Genomic DNA, 16,957 nt, shown 5'->3' with positions numbered 1-16,957 from the left:
CCCTCAGAGGGGCTCGTGGCTTGCTGCTATCCAGCGTAAGTGTCCTACCCAGGAGCATTTTAGAGACAGGGAAACTGAGGCCAGAGAAGTGACAGCTGATTGACCACCACCAGCACCCTCACAGCTATCCCTGACTTTCTCCCCACACGCCTGGCAGGGGCTACCATTAAGTCCTGGTATGCAGATCCCTGCGGGCAATTTGGTCATTCCCATGTCACCAATGGGAGCATGAAGACCCAGAAAGGAACTAAGTAACTCCCCGTGTATGGTGAGGAGGCTGCTGGCTGGAAGTTCTTAGCTGCCTCCGCAGGGAGTTTGCTGAGTTTTCTAAAGATGTATTTTGTTATTTATTTACATGTATAATTCACATATCTGAACTATCTTTTATGGCAATGGGAACCGTAACCACACTCAATGTCCCATTGGCTTCTTAGCACTGGGCGCTAGGCTATGGGGCCACCTAACTCAGTGATCTTTACAGATAAACCTATTTTTAATTTTGCATAGGAACGTGTGTGTGTGTGTGTGTGTGTGTGTGTGTGTGTGTGTGTGTGTGTGTGTGTGTGAATGTTCTTGGAGGCCAGAAGAGGGCATTAGCTCCCTGGAGCTAGAATTACATACAGCTGGTCCAGATGCTGGGAACCAAACTTTGGTCCCTTGGGAGAGCGCTCTTGGCCAGTAGGCCCTGAAGAAGAGAGAGAGAGAAAGAGAGAGAGAGAGAGAGAGAGAGAGAGAGAGAGAGAGAGAGAGAGAGAGAGAGTTCTGTGGTTTGGGTTTTTTGTTTGTTTGTTTTTTGTTTTGTTTGTTTTGGTTGGTTGGTTGGTTGGTTGGTTGGTTGTTTTGTTTTGGTTGGTTGGTTGGTTGGTTGGTTGGTTGGTTGGTTTTTGTTTTTTTTTTTTTCAGACCTGTCCCACTGCAACCAGTGACAGCCACCCTCAGGGCAACACTGAATTGGCATTCCTAGCAGGGGGTGGGTTGGGGTGAATTCAGAACCTCTGTACCCTCCTGTGGGGTCCTCAGCCTCAGCCCACCCCTACACCAGAAGCTGGGGTGGTGGCTCAGGCAGGCTTGGGTACAGATGCCACCTCTGCTTCTTGGTGACTTTACGACACTGACCCTCACAGTACCAGTCTCTAAATAGGGAGCTGTAGGCTGCTGAGATGGCTTGGTCCCTAAAATGCTTGCTGTGCTCCAGAAATGCAGCCCAGACACCCCATGTCCCCCACACAGGTTACTGTCTGAAGAGCTATGTCCCCCCAGGCTAGGAGACCAGCACTCCTGCAGCTGCCCAATTCGAGAGCTGAGACAGGGACACCATCTCCCTGGCTAATGGGAGAAGACACTACCTTAATGCCACCTCCGCCAGAAGACACGACCCTTTCACCTCATCAATATTCAAGAGCTTAACAAAAAAAGCTATAACTAGGGAAGTCAGAAATAATGGAATGTGGTATTGATTATTTTATGGTGCGATTAGGGGTAATTACATCTCTCAAATTTTATTTTAATGCTACTTTCTACTACTTTTAGCCTTTTAAAATTATCCCAAACATCCCCATTTAATGGAACACACATGCCTTCAATTTCAATGTGAAATACTTTTTTTCTGTTAAATTGTGACCTCAATATATTTGAAAACATAAATTACACTATGTATAAACCATAAAAAATGAATGATGAATTTAATTCTGGTGAAGCGTGAGGGGATGAGGAGGCGGTGGGTGGAGGAGCTGCTGTTTATCCAGGGCGAAGGGACAGTCGGAGGCAGAGGGGATGGCAAGGGCCAGGAAGTGTGCCCACGCTTCAGAGACACAGAGAGCAGGGCTCAGGGCTCTGGAGAATGCCGGGCAAGGGGTCCTGAGGCTGAACCTGCCCCGTAGCCGCCCCCTCCTCAGGGGAGCCTTGTCTAATTTCCTTGTGCACACTGCCTATACAGCCAGTATCTAAAGCTCCTGTGGAAATACATGCAGGTCTCGTTGTCTGTACCAGACTAACTCTGAGTCCCTGATGTAATGTTACCCCAAATTCATTGGTCCCATTTTACAGGAGCGGACTGAGGCTGAAGAGGTCAATTGAGGGATAATAGCTTGTGGGTGCTGCTGGACTGCGTGGAACATGGCCTCTGAGACCCAAGAGCTTCCATCCATCACAAAGAGGAGCCTGGTGTAACCCTCGTCCCAGGGAGCTGAGAACTAAGAACAAATTCCAAGGTTGGGAAGGCGGCTCACTGGGTAAAGTGTGGCTGCACTAACACAGGGACCTGAGTTCAGACCCCCCAGAGCCCACATTTTAAACAATTATTATTTCATTTTATGTGTGTGGGTGCTTTGTCTGCATAGCTTTGCATCCTGTGCATGCAATGCCTGTGGAGGACAGAAGGGGGCGCCAGACGCCCTGCCCCACCCCAGGGCTACAGTTACAGATGTTTGTGAACCTCCATGTGAGTGCTGGGAATTAAACCTCAGTCCTCAGCAAGAGCAGCAAGAAAAAAATAAGCCTGGCACAGTGGCTCCAGACTCTAATCCCAGGATGGGGCAAGGGGGGAGGGGGTCATGCAGGGTGGTGGTGGGGGGCACATGGACAGACACAGGACAGGACAAGCTGATCCCTCAATCTCTTTAACCAGTCAGCCTAGCTGAATTGATGAGCTTGAGGTTTTAGGAGAGACCTTGTCTCCAAAAAATAAAAGTGTAAGGGCTGGAGAGATGGCTGCTCTTGCAGAGGACCTGGGATCAATTACCAGCACCCACATGGCAGCTCACAACCATGATGCCCTCTTCTGACCTCCGGGGGTACCAGCTATGCACATGGCACACATAAAAATACACGCAAGTGCTGGGCGGTGATGGCACACGCCTTTAATCCCAGCACTTGGGAGGCAAAGGCAGGTGGATGTCTGTGAGTTCGAGGCCAGCCTGGTCTATGAAGTGAGTGGCAGGACAGACTCTAAAGCCACACATAGAAACCCTGTCTCAGAAAACCAAAAAGAAAAAAAAAAAACAAAACAAAACATGCAGGCAAAACACCAGTACACATAAAATAATTTTTTTTAAACAGAGAAAGAGATGGAAGAAAGATCCCAAGGTCTCTCTCTGGCCTATACCACAAACACACACACCTACATTAACAAGAGCAAGTACAGCCAACACACACATACCTACACTAACAAGTGGATACACTATACACACACTCAACACACACAACAGCAATTAAATAAAAGAACAGGCTCCAGAAAATCCATTCCTCCTTTCTCCCTTCCCCCCTCCACCCTTCTCCCTCCCTACCTTCCTGTGCTGGGGATTGAACTCAGAGCCTTGTTCACACCAGGCCATGGCTCTACCAGTGCACTTTGCTCATAGCCCCTGCAAGTCTTCTTGGCTACGCTCCTTCTGCTTCTCCCCTGCCTGATGCCTGAGGGTGGGGTTGGGTCCCAGGGATGTGAGCAGGGTCACCCCCACCCCACCCCACCCCCGAGCCCTTAGAACTGAGCCCCAACCCTGGCACCTCTAGGCTTCCTGACTTTCTGCCCCCACTCTACCCCTGGAGATTGGACTCAGCTCCGAATCGCATCCTGAGCCCTGGGAGGGCAGGCCCGCCTTTCTATGCTAGTGCTCTGAGTCCAATACTGGCACAACAGGAACTCCAGGATGCCCGCTGTACACAACACCCTCTTCAGCCGCAGCCTCAGACACGATGCTCTAACTTTTTTGCTTCATTTTGGATTCTGTTCTATTTGGTTTTGTTTTCTCTTTGTTGACTAGCCAGTTTGTTATGAGGGGTGGTCTTCTATAGCCCAGGCTGTCTTCTAATACACTATGAGGCCAAGGTTGGCCCTAAACTACTGATCCTCCTGCCGCCACCGTCCAGATGCGGGGATTATAGGTGTGTGCCACAATGCCTGAGACCCGCCAATTTCAGTGGCCAATTCCCAGCCTCGACTCCACACTCACTAGCATTTCATGGGTGGCCACCCCCCCAAGCCCTCTCTACAGGGTTTCCTGGACTGCTCCCCCTCCCTCTCTCATTCTCTCCCACCCCCCACCCCCCCAGGGCCTCTTCTCAGCCCATTCCCACTGTGACTTTGTTGGCTTACAGCTGAGTAACCACCTAAATCACTGCTGTCCAAAAGGAATATAACTCAGGCAGCTGAATTTATTATTTCACTCTTTATGTGACTAGATGATGTGTGTGGTATGTGTGCCTATGCGTCTGCGTGTGCATGTTCGTGTGCACAGCAGACATGAGTACAGATGGACACATGCCATGGCACTGTGGCAATCAGAGGACAACCTCAGGCGTCACTCTTTGCTTTCCACCTTGTTTGGGACAGGGTCTCTGGTCCCCTGACATATATATATATATATATATATATATATATATATATATATATATATGTATATATGTATGTGTGTGTATGTATGTATGTATGTATGTATATGCCTGACTAGCTGGCCCACAGGCTTCTGGGAATCCCTGTTTCTTCCCCTCTCCAGAGGCATGCTGGGGTTACAGATGTGTGCTGTGGCGCCCAGATGTGTGGGACTGCTGAAGATCTGAACTTCAGTCCTCAAGCATGGGTAGCAACTGCTTTACCCACTGGACCTTCTTCCCAGCCCCAACTGAAATATTTTTGATAGCCATATTTCAAACGTGAAATAATTTAGACCCTCTTTAAATGAACGTACCTGAAATCTTATCATCTCAATTTGTGACTGGCATAAAAATCACCAACGAGCTAACATTACCCCTTTGCCTCCTATACTTCTGAAGCTGACAGCACATCTCAGGCCCATTAGCTGCCTTTCCAGTGCTTTCCAGTGTGGCTCGAGGCTTCTGAGATGGGCATTGAGGCATGTATGGTAACTCGGACCATCCCCTTAACACATCTCCCTTCTGGCTCTGGCTCTGTCTTCTCGGCCGCAAGACAGACAGATACCTGAGCTCCTACCCCCACCTCTTGTGGGAGTCAGGTCTACATCTCAGACGCCTCCCTTCCCAGTCGACCTTCTGCCTATCTTCACCACACCCCAGGTCCAGGCACTTCTCTACTCCACCCTCACACCCATCTGGGCCCTTCCCATCTCCTCTTTGCCCCACTGGCCCGAGCCACCCACGCTTGGCAGCTGCCGCTGGTGACATCCCTCCTACCTGGCCTCCGCCCCCATTCCTGCTCTTGTCCCTTTGCAATGTGCCCCACCTGCCCCCTAGGGAGGTCCCCAAAGAAAAACCAACCCTGTCATGTCTGTTCCTGAGTTTCCTGTGACCCCGAGGGCCAAAGCTCAAGTTTGTTGCTATTGTTCCCTTCCATTCCCGGTCAAACTGCTTTAATTTACAACTCTCATATCCTGTGCTCTCTGGAATAATGATCAGTTGACTCTACATTTTAGTCTGTCCAAAGGAAAGGCAGCAAGTTCTTTAACTGGTCAGTGGGTCTGAGTTGTGCCTAAATCACCAGAGGGCCTGGAACTGTGTAGTTGAACAGGCAGCCTTGACCTGGGCACCCAGGACTCGGCCATCAGGGGAACTGTCTACGCTGGGGCCCCATATGCATCAACCATCCAGCGTGGCTGCCAGCACCACACAGCTTCTGGAAAGTGGCCTTTTAAGCTTGGCAAACTCTGGCCAGCTCATAGCCCATAGAGTCTACATGCCTGGGTGCCCGGCTTATGTTAGACAGTCACAAATACTTGACAGAAGGTCTGGAGATGTAACCCAGTGAAGAACAGTGCTTGTCTAGCATGCTTGGTGCCCTGCGTTTAATCCCTAGCACCCATAAAACCAGACATGGTGCTGTACACTTGTTTCTTTTTTTAAAATAATTTATTTATTTGTAGTTTATGTACATCGACATTTTTGCCTGCTCGTATGTCTGTGTGAGGGTGTTGGATCCTCTGGAACAGGAATAACAGGCAGTTGTGAGCTGCCATGTGGGGGCTGGGAATTGAACCCAGGTCCTCTGGAAGAGCACCCAGCGCTCTTAGCCACTGAGCTATCTCTCTAGTCCCTGTATTGTACATTTGTAATACCAACACCCCACAGTGGAAGCAACAGGTCAGAAGTTCAAGGTCATCTTCATCTACATGGTGAGTTCAAGGCCAGCCTGAGATAACTGGCACGCTATCTAAATGAATGAATATTAGAATCAAGTGTGATGGCACATGCCTACTCTCCTGTCCTTGAGAGACTGCAGCAGGGGAACACCCAAAAGGTAAAGCCAGCCTAGGGTACATAGTGTGATCTCCAAAAGAGGAAAGGAGGCGACAGGCCTAGGAATTGCACTTGTCAGATTCCTGTGTCTAGAAAGACTCATTTAAAGATGTATGCCAGGGGCTGGAGAGATGGCTCAGCTGTTAAAGGCTAGGCTCACAACCAAAAACATAAAGATGTATGCCAGGGCTTAGTGGTTAAGAGCACTTCCTGTTCTTGCTCTTCAGAGGACCCAAGTTCAGTTCCCAGCACCCATGTCCAGCAGCTCACAAGCACCTGTACCCCCAGCTCTCAGGGACTGGGCGCTCTCTCCTGTACAGTGTGCATGTGTGCACACGCCCACCCACATAATTACATTAGCACTTAAGAGGATAGTGAGTAGACCTATAAAGCCCATGGACAGGTATGCAAAGCATGGTATCCTGTGCAGATGCCAGTAAGAACATTGCGCGTGGTTAGGACATCACTTACAAAAGAAGGTAATTCAGATATTTGAAAACTGGGCAAAGTATTAGAGCAGACATGCCTCCAGACAAACGTTCAAGCGTGCCCTAAGCACATGGGAAGTGCAAACAGGCAATGAAGGGAGCACCCAACTGTGGTATTAGAGTTACTAGGGTAGAAAAGGGTCTATGGTGAGTGCGCCTGTGGGTGAGAATGTAGGGAAATGGAAACTGGCCTACAGTATTGGTGGGAAGGACTGTGCTTAGACCACTTTGGAAAATATTCTAGCAATTGCTTCAAATGTTAAATATGCAGAGTTCATGGGCCCCAGACTCCTAGGTGTATAATCAAGAGAAATGATTTTGTCTTTTTGTTTGGTTGTTTTGTTTTGTTTTTTGTTTTTTTTTTCCCCCCCGAGACAGGGTTTCTCCCTGCAATAGTCCTGGCTGTACTGGAACTCACTTTGTAGAGCAGATTGGCCTTGAATTCACTGAGATCTGACTGCCTCTGCCTTCTGAGTGCTGGGATCAAAGGTGTGTGCCACCACTGCCTGTCCAAAAAAAAATTTTTTTGACAGATAATTTAAAAAAAAAAAAAAAGTAGGCTAGACAGGTGTGCTGGTGCATGCCCTTAATTCCAGCACTTGGAAGGCAAGATAGGTGTGTCTGTGAGTTCAAGGTCAGCCTGGTCTACAGATGGAGTTCCGGAACAGCCAGGGCTACACAGAGACCCTGTCCAGAAAAACCTAAGTGAATAAAGGCTGACAAGATGGCTCAGCAGGTAAAGAGGCTTGCTGCCAAGGCCAAAAACTTGTGTTCGAGCCCCAGAAACTACAGGGTAGGAGAGAACTGACTCCTGCAAGCTGACCTCTGACCTCCACATGGGCACTATGGTATGCACATACATACACATACATGGGCACTATGGTATGCACATACATACACATGCATACACACAAAGAAAACTGCAATGCAATAAAAAATTAAAGAAAAACGAAAGCACAGGTCCACACATAAATGTGTGCACACATGCTCACAATGCATTATTGATAAAAGGCAAAGAGTACGTACAAGAAACAGCCTGGATACCCATCGGCTGAGGAGTGGGTGCAGAAATGAAGACTACCCACACAATGGGCCATGATTTGACAATGTGAAAAGTGCAATTGGGGCTGAGGGATGGCCGGGGGCGGGGTGAGTGCCTGTATGTAAGAATGAAGACCTGAGTTCAAATTCCCAGCACCCACATAAAGGCCTGGTGGGGCCCCATGCTGCCTATAACTCCCGTGCTATAAGGGACAGAATCAAGATGATCACTGAGGCTTGCTGGATACCAGCCTAGGCCCCTGTTCATTTAGAGACCCTGTCTCAAGGGAGTCGGGTGGGAAGTGCTAGGACACCTCCCCCCCCACCTCACCCCTGAGAACAGCCATATGCACCAACACACAGGTTCCATCAAGCACACTCGACATGCACACCCAAAAAATGTGCACGCCAGAATAACCGTGAACCTTGAGATATAAGAGACTACAAAGCATCCAAATCTACCTACATTTCCATGACAGACAATGCCATAGAGATGGAAATATTATGGTCGTCAGGGTCTGGGTAAGGGTGGTGGCAATGCTGTGGGTAATGGTGGGAGCGCCACCCCCCCTGAAGAAAATGAATATCAGCTGCTAAAACAACCAGTTTTAAAGGGGGAGGGTGCTGGAGGTATGGCGGTTGCCCGGCACGCTTGAGGCCGAGTTCAGCCCTTCCCCAAAAAACTATTTTAAGGTGGTTAAGGTGATGGCATTTGCTGTATTGTCACATCAGTCATAACTAGTTCCAAAAGTGAATCAGCCACAATTCAAGTCCCCCAGTGAACAATCTGTGATGAGCAAAGTATTCAACATTTAGATGAAACAGAATCCAGATTCTTGAGTCTTTTTTTTATTTCCCCTTTGCCTCAGGCTCCAATATGGCTCTGCTCAGTCATTACTGATCATATCTTCATTTAAAATTTTGATTTATTTTTTATCACTGAGGATTTTTTTGCATTAATTTTCCCTTTTTTAAAAAATTTAGTTAGTTATCGCATGTGTATGTGTGTGTGGTGGTGGGTGTGCCTGGGTGTATACCTGTCTGCACGTGTGCAGGTGTGTGTGCACATGTGTGCACCTGTGAAGGACAGAGGTGCTTGGAGTCTTCTACCACGCCCACTTTTTTTTTTTTTTGCTAACTTTCTTGTTAATTTTTTGCTTATTGGTGTGGGGAATGAGTGCGGACATGTGGCATGGATACGTGTCTGGAACTTTCCCCCATCCTCTGGGCTCTAAGGATCTAGGTCAGGTCTTCAGACTTATTTCTTAAGTGATTTCACCCATTGCGCCTCCTTGCTGGCCCCACTCTCTAATTTATTTGCTGAGACAGGGTCTGTCCGTGAGCCTGGATCACACACCGGCCCGCAGTTTGGCTAGTGAGCTTGCTCAGGGGCTCACCTGTGCCCTCCAGGGATTACCAGGGTACCACTACACCTGGTAGCTCTTATGTGGGCTCTGGAGATCCGAACTCTGGACTTTCTGTTGCAAAGCCAACACTTGAGCCTTTAAACAGTCTCCCCCAGGCCTTATCATTTTCTTTTGACACATGATCTCCCTTATCCCAGGTTGGCCTCAAACTCACTCTGATCCTCCTGCCTCCACTCCAGAGTAAATGCTGAGCTTGCAGTGCTAAACAAGCCGGCTACCAACTGAGTCACTTCCCCGGGCCTTAATTTTTCTTTATAATAGCATTGCTTATCTTGGTTTCTCTTGTTTGGTTTTGCTTTGGAGTGTCTCTTTCATCCTCTTCCCTAGGACCCTTGCTTTGGGTTGCTGACTGGCCGTGGCTTAAAGGGCTTGAAGCCCCCGACCCACTCACCCGGGGATTCCCAGGCTCCGCGGAAGCCAGAGGGAGGAGGCAGGTCCTGGGGAGCGGAGAGGGAGGACTGAGCCTGGAAGAGGGGTTGTGGGCAGGGAGGGACCGGGGCTGCCCGCCGCCTGATGCATATCGATCTGCTCTCAGGGTCAGCACGGGGGCACCACTGCTGGCGGGGCGGGGTGACCGCACATTAGCGTGGCGGGACACTCCCCGGAACCGCCGCGGGCGCATTAGACGCCCCCGGCCTGAGTCGGGCGACCCTCGCGGGCGGGGCGAGCTGGCTCCTGCAAGGCCAGCGCTGCGCTGCAGAGACCCACCCAACCGGCATGCACAACACAGCCCTGGCCTTCCCATGTGCAGAGTCCTCTGACAAGACTGCTCCATTGAGCCTGGGCCAGGTCTGGAAACAACCCCCATCCCTACCACCACCAGAGCTGAAGGCTACTTTTTGCTTTTGTGAGACAGAGATGGTATTTTGAAGCCCAGTCCGGCCTCGAACTTGCAACAGTCTTCCTGCCTCAGCCTCCTGAGTGCTGAGGTGACAGGCCTGGGTCCAACCTCCCGAAGACTTTTCTGACCCCTCCAGCCCACTTGGGAGCCTGCCTTTGCATTTCCACAAACAACCATTGAACAGTTCTTCTAACAGCATTTTTGCACTCCTGAGAACTGGGGTGAGCCAGCCCTTTAGGGATCCCTCCTGACCTGGCATCTCGCTGGGGGACCCAGGCACGCCCAATGATGGAATGTACACCACAGCTGATTCGGAGGCCAAGTCAGGCAGGCCCCACCAGCCCTAGGACACTGGGTGACCGGACAGTGGGGTAAAATCAGAGCTGAATTCTAGTTGTGTTGTGTAATAGCCTTGGGCCTGTGAACCAACCCCTCTGAAGGTCTGGGGATGTAGCTCAGTGAGACAGCATCTGTCCAGTGGGACCATCTGGGTATCAGCTTCTCCAGCTGCAATTCTGTTCACAAAGGCCTGGTTGACAAAGGTAGACATGAATCCCTGTCCCTGCAGGAAATACCGGGAGCCAGATCCAAGGAGACCAGACTTGCTGCGAAGCAGGACATCCTTTGTGGCTACTGTGATGGTACTGTGGTGGACCTGGGAGAGGGGTTGGCAATGTGGTTTCTGTCATCTCTGGCCAGCACCACCTCCACTTACCTCCCAAACGGCAGGCTGGGTCACTTCCAGTGATAGAAACCATTCCGTCTCCTGGCTCTTGTTTTCCTCAGACAGGTCCCCTAACCCTTCTCCCTCCATCCACTGCCCATCTAGTCACACCTGCTGCCTCTTGTCAAGTAGATGCTTGGGAAGCAGCTTAGCTGGTTGCCTTCTGGTCTCTCTTCTCCCAGCCTCCCTTGAGCCCTGCCCATGCCCACTTCATCCCTGGGACCCATGACAGCCACATGCTGCACCCAAGACCCAGGTCTCAGGTCATCAGCACACTGGCCAAGGAAGTCACTGTCCCCCCCACAGCCCACCCTCTCTCCCTCCCTCCTTCTTTTCCTCCCTTCCTTCCCTCCTGCCGGATCTCACGGTGTAGTCCAGGCTATCCTAGAACTTTTATTACTCCAGCCTCAGCTCCTGGGTACCAAGATCAGGCCTCCCACACCACTTCAGGCTCCTGGAGGTTTCTTCCGAATCTCCCTGGCTGCTCCTCTCAGTCCTCCTCTGTCAATCCCTCTTTCTCCACCCTAAAATGAGGAGGGGTCTTCCTTGTCACCATCCGCAAACCCTGGAGAGTCCTTTGATTCTCCTGTGACCCCCACCCTCTGTGATCCCCACCCTTGTGACCCCCACCCTCTGTGACCCCATCCTCTGTGAAACCCCCCCAAGCCCCACTCTAACCACTGAGCACATTCGGACAGTCCCTGATTTTGTATCTGTTGTTCCAGTGTCTCCCAGAGCCACCGGCTTCACTGTTCATCGTTGTGTTCCACACCTAGTCGGTGTCTACTCAGAAAGCCCTGCCCCATCACTTCATTAAGCTGCAAAGGGATGGTGGTGGGAAGTTAGGGAGATGGTTCATCCGGTACAAGAGTGAAGATCTCAGTTCAGATCCCCAGCCCCCCTTGTAAAATACTGTGGCAACGATAACCTGTAATCCCAGCAGGGAGGTGGACACAGTAGAGTTTGGGGAGCTCACCTCACAGGCCAGGCAGCCTGGCCTAATCAGTAAGCTCCAGGATCAGTGAGTAACCCTGTCTAAAAAAAATAATAAGGTGGATGTCAATTTCTGACCTACACACACAGATGAACCCATAGGTCTATCACACACAGATGAATATGAACACACAAAACATACACAAACCTTTAGTAATACATATTACTTTTTTAAGCTATGGGCAGTCTGGCCAGGAAGAAATGAACTTCAAGCTAGGACAGGAGACTCCAGAGCAGCCCTTGTATAAAGGGTGTGGCTGTGTGAAAATGAAGGTTTCTGTCCCACCTGGTCCAACAGCCACTTTGCCCCAAACAAGCACATGGACACTATATTAATTATAAAACTGTTGGCTGATGGCTAGGGCTTCTTACTGGCTAGCTCTGTCTTAATTATTAAGTACAGATGGTTGTGAGCCACCATGCAGGTGTTGGGAGTTGAACCTGGGAACCTCCATCTGCAGCTGGGCACATTTTTCCTGAGTCTGTGCCTAGATGTCTGTACACACTGAAGCTTGCTGGAGGGAGGGGCCTGACCCCAGGGCTCACCCCTCATTGTGACCTGACCCAACTCAGGACGCCTTTTCCTGGAGTTGGTAGCTAGACCAAGTACACATTTCTTGTACCTAGACCGTGAGGCCATAGTGACATTGAACACCTACCCATCACCCCTGCCAAGAGGTAGCTGTGGCTCTAAGAGCAGCCAGCAAGCAAAATGAGCAGGTGGGGAGACTTGAACATAGCTATAACCATGAACACAGTAGGACCTAGGCGTTCTACCAGTCTGTGGCCTGAATAAAAAGCACACCTCCTGTGAAGTCCTGCTGACAGGCCGACTAGGGTAAAGCATGCTGTGATAACAAATAGCAGACCTGGAACCGTGGCATTTCATAAAACAAGGCTTTCTTTCCTTCTGATGACACAGAGTAGGTAGAGAGTTACCAGAGACCCAACTGGTTCCACCTTGGCACAGGCTCCCAAGATGTCCTGAACAGGGAGCCCAGGGGCTAGAGGGACTCCGTGTACAGCCCTGATGTACCCCAGCCCTCCCGCCCATAGCTCAGGCTAGAATCAGCCTCATGGCTATGCTTCACAGAGACTTCAGGTTGTGAGATGCACTGCCCTTGGGGTACCCAACAGGGGACAGAGAATAAGTCCATGACAACTTCCAATCTCCTGTCTATGTCTGTAGTAACAGCTCTAAACCTAGAGGCCTCCTTGACCCCGTTTCTACTTTAATGCATTTTTTTCTCCCCAAGAGCTGGCTATGAAAGCTAGGATAAGGACTGAGCCCTGCCCATTCTTCTGGTTTTGTTGGGGTTTGTTTTGTTGGGGGGTTTTCTGTTTGTTTGTTTTTTGTTTTTTGAGACAAGGTTTCTCTGTGTAGCCTTGACTGTCCTAGAACTTGCCCTGTAGACCAGGCTGGCCTCAAACTCACAGAGATCCTCCTACTTCTGCCTCCGAGTGCTGGGCTCAAAGGCGTCCCCCAACACCACTCAACTTGTTTTATTCTTTTAAATGTGTTTGTTATTTGTTTTATTTGAGACAGTGTCCCAGGTAGACCAGACTGGCTTCAAGCTCTGTATGTAGCCAAGGATGGTCTTGAACTTGATTTTCCTGCCTCCACCTCCCAAGTGCTAAGAATACAGGGGTGCACCACCATGCCTAGTTCCTGCATCCGGTGCTGGGGATCAAACCTAGGGCCTTGAGGATGCAAGGCCAGCATTCTACAATTGAGTACATCCCCACCCTCCTCTCTGCTTCTGTTATCCAATAGGAGACTGATAGCCCTGTGGACTCTATTCCCCAATACAGTCCAAGAAGGAACACCTTTCTCCTGCACGCACCCAGCCTGGCCCAGGACACCACCGTCTCTGCCTCAGTCACGAACGCAGCCTCCTCTCTCATATCTTTATCCCCAGTGGGGGTTCTCCACTGAGCAGCTACAGAGGTCAGATGTAGATAGAGTTCAGATGGTAGATCACTTCTCTATAGGAAACATGCATGGCTACCACCCGCCCCAGTCCAAGACTGTTGAGTAGCCCCAGAACCTGGGAGGTGCACCTCCTTGCTAGGTGTCTGGCCTCCCCCTTCCCCATCGCTGTCTCCTCTGGTCCTCTTTGATGCCCTGAGACAGTCAACCCACTCCTGCAGCCGGGCCTTTGCACCAGCCGATCCCACTGCTTAGAGGTGCTCCCATCTTAGATCTCAGGAGAGCACCCCCTGTCTCTCCTTCCTCCTCCCTCCTCCCTCCTCCTCCTCCCTCCTGGCTTGCTTCTCTATCTGGATTTCAGCTGGCCTCCCTCCCACTCCCCATCTCGCTTTCAACAGCTCTGTTTCCTAAAGCAGCTCTTTTTGCTGGAGGGCTGACCACCTTTTAACAGCCTGGAGAACACTTCATTATGCTGTCTGTCGCCTCCACACACGGCTGAGTTCCATGCTACACACCTACCATCTGTGATTGTGCCAGTGCTGGAGCAGGGAAGATGATCCAGTGAATGAACAAACCAAAGCATGGATGATACTGGGAGCCCAGGCTCTGGAGCCAGACTGCCTGCCGGGGCTCAGTGTTCCACCTGGCCCTTTTGGATGTGGCCAGGACTGACTTGCTTTGCTCCCTCGACCCTCAGCTTGCTGATCTGTACATTGGGAATGAGGATGGTAGCTTCTGGCTGCATCTATAAAGTGTCTGGTTATGCCTGGCGAGGGAACTCGTGTTTGGCTGCAGTAATAGTTAAGCTTTGACATGGGCCACCAAGATGGCTCAGTGGCTGCAAGTGACTGTCACCAACCCTGACCACCTGAGTTTGATCCTTGGGACACACATGAAGGTGTATGAGAACCAATTCCCAAAAGTTGTTCTCTGAACTCCATCAGTGCCCTGTGGCATCTGCATGACCCACATCCCTACCCCCACAAGGGGAGAATAAATCAATGCAATTTAAAAACTGAACTTCGTGTGTGTGTGTGTGTGTGTGTGTCTGTGTGTGTGTGTCTGTGTGTGTGTGTCTGTGTCTATGTGTCTGTGTGTATATCTGTGTCTGTTTGTGTGTTTGTGTGTCTCTGTATGTGTGTGTATGTATGTATGTCTCTGTGTCTGTGTGTGTATGTGTATATGTGTGTATCTGTGTCTGTTTGTGTGTCTGTGTGTCTCTCTGTGTGTGTGTCTGTGTGTGTATGTATATGTGTGTGTATGTTTGTTGTGTGTGTGTCTGTTTGTGTATCTGTGTGTCTCTGTATGTGTATGTGTGTATATGTATGTATGTCTGTGTGTATATGTGTGTATGTCTGTGTATGTGTGTGCCTGTATGTGTGTGTGTCTCTCTGTGTGTATCTGTGTTTGTTTGTGTGTTTGTGTCTCTGTATGTGTGTGTGTATGTATGTATGTCTCTGTGTCTGTGTGTGTGTTTGTATGTATGTATGTCTCTCTGTGTGTGTATGTATGTGTGTATGTATGCCTCTGTGTCTCTGTGTGTGTATATGTATGTGTGTGTGTGTGTGTGTGCATAGAAACCAGAGGTCAACTTCAATTATTTTCATTTATCACTCTGCAAAAGCACTGCCCCTCTTTAAAGAATGAAATCACTTTAAGTAACCAGCAAACAAAGACATCATACAGCTAGACTAAAGAAGCCTTTTAAATACTTGCCTGGCCCCCAACTTTCTTAGTGAACTTCTTTATATTTGTTGTTTGGGGCAGAGTCTCTCAGGGGCCAGGTCACTGTTTCAGCTACACTGACTAGCCAGCCAAGACCACAATGGCATCTACGTGTCTCTGCCCCTCCAGAGCTGGGATTACAGGCACAAACTGCCGTGCCTAGACTTACACAGGTGTTTGAGATCTAAACTCAAGTCCTCACACCTGTACAACAAGGCACTTCATCCACTGAGCTATCGCCTCCTTGGCCCAAAACTCCAACTCTGCTTTAATTCTATTTCTATCTACTTTTTTTAATGTTTAATTTTACTTCATGTGTATCAATGTTTCCCTGTATGTTTATATTGACTATATGGATGTTTGGTGCCAGAGGAAGCCTTAGAGGAGTGTCAGATCCCCTGGAACTGGGGGACTGGGACACTGCAGACAAGTATGAGCCAGCCTGTGGGTGCCGGCATCCAAACCTAGGTCCTCTGCTAGGACAGCCAGTGCTCTTAACCATCTCTCCAGTCGCATTATCTACTTTCAATAAAGAAATCCTGATTGTCTAGATTATGAATGAAATTTACATATAATCGTGTTCTTCACTGTGACCTTCTAATAACAAAAAGTTGGGAGTAATCTAAATTTTTAAGATGGAATTTAAAAAAAAAATAATATATGGTCCCCTCTTTGAAGGACTACTAGTCAGCCATTAAAATTCAAGCTCTCAAAAAATATTTAATGGTAGGAGGCAGGGACAAGAGCCTAACCCTAAATGAAGTAGGGCATCCTTCTGGGTATCTGTCTGATTCTTAAATAGCACATATGTTCTTTTGTAGCTCTCAATTCCTCAGCATGCATGGAAAAACAGAACATGAAACCATATAATCGCAGCCTGGATTTATACAATGTCTGCATCCCCTTGCTCCTAAGGGGGACAAGGGTAACAAGATGACAGCTGTGGAGCATGCCACAGTGGTGAGCCCTTGTCTAGAACCTACAGATGAAGGGTTGGGGGTGTGGCTTCTCAGTAGAGCAGGCTGAAGGACAGGCCCTGCGTTCGAACCCAGAACCGAAAGAACACGAGAAGAAAAGCTAGACGTGGGCTAAAATATTAATAGGCGTTCCTTCTAGGCTGAGATGTTGAAAGATCAGTATGTCACATTTTCTGTATTTCATACAAGGGATAGAAAACAGCAAGGTTTAGTAATCAGGAAAGGGAGATGCTTTTTATCGTGCGCGCGTATGTGTATGTGTGTGTGTATGCATTCCCATGTGTATGTGGGTGTGTGTATGCATTCCCGTGTGTGTGTGTGTGTGTGTGTGTGTGTGTGTGTGTGTATGTGTGTGTAAAAAGATGGGTGATGAGGCTGAAGAGATGTCTCAGCAGTTAAGAGTGTTTGCTGTGCTAACAGAGGACCAGAGGTTAGTTGCCAACACCCACATCAGGGGGCTCACAACAGCCTGTTAACTCCAACTTCTGGTTTCCATAGCCACCTGCACTGTGTGCACACACCTACATGCACACAGGGCACATACTCTTTTTAAATAAAATAATTCTTTTTTTTTTTTTTTAAATTCATGTGCATGGGCAAGGCA

This window comes from Phodopus roborovskii, unplaced genomic scaffold (assembly GCF_943737965.1).
Source record: "Phodopus roborovskii unplaced genomic scaffold, PHOROB, whole genome shotgun sequence".
NCBI classification, from domain to species: domain Eukaryota; kingdom Metazoa; phylum Chordata; class Mammalia; order Rodentia; family Cricetidae; genus Phodopus; species Phodopus roborovskii.
This window is presented reverse-complemented; position numbering follows the sequence as displayed.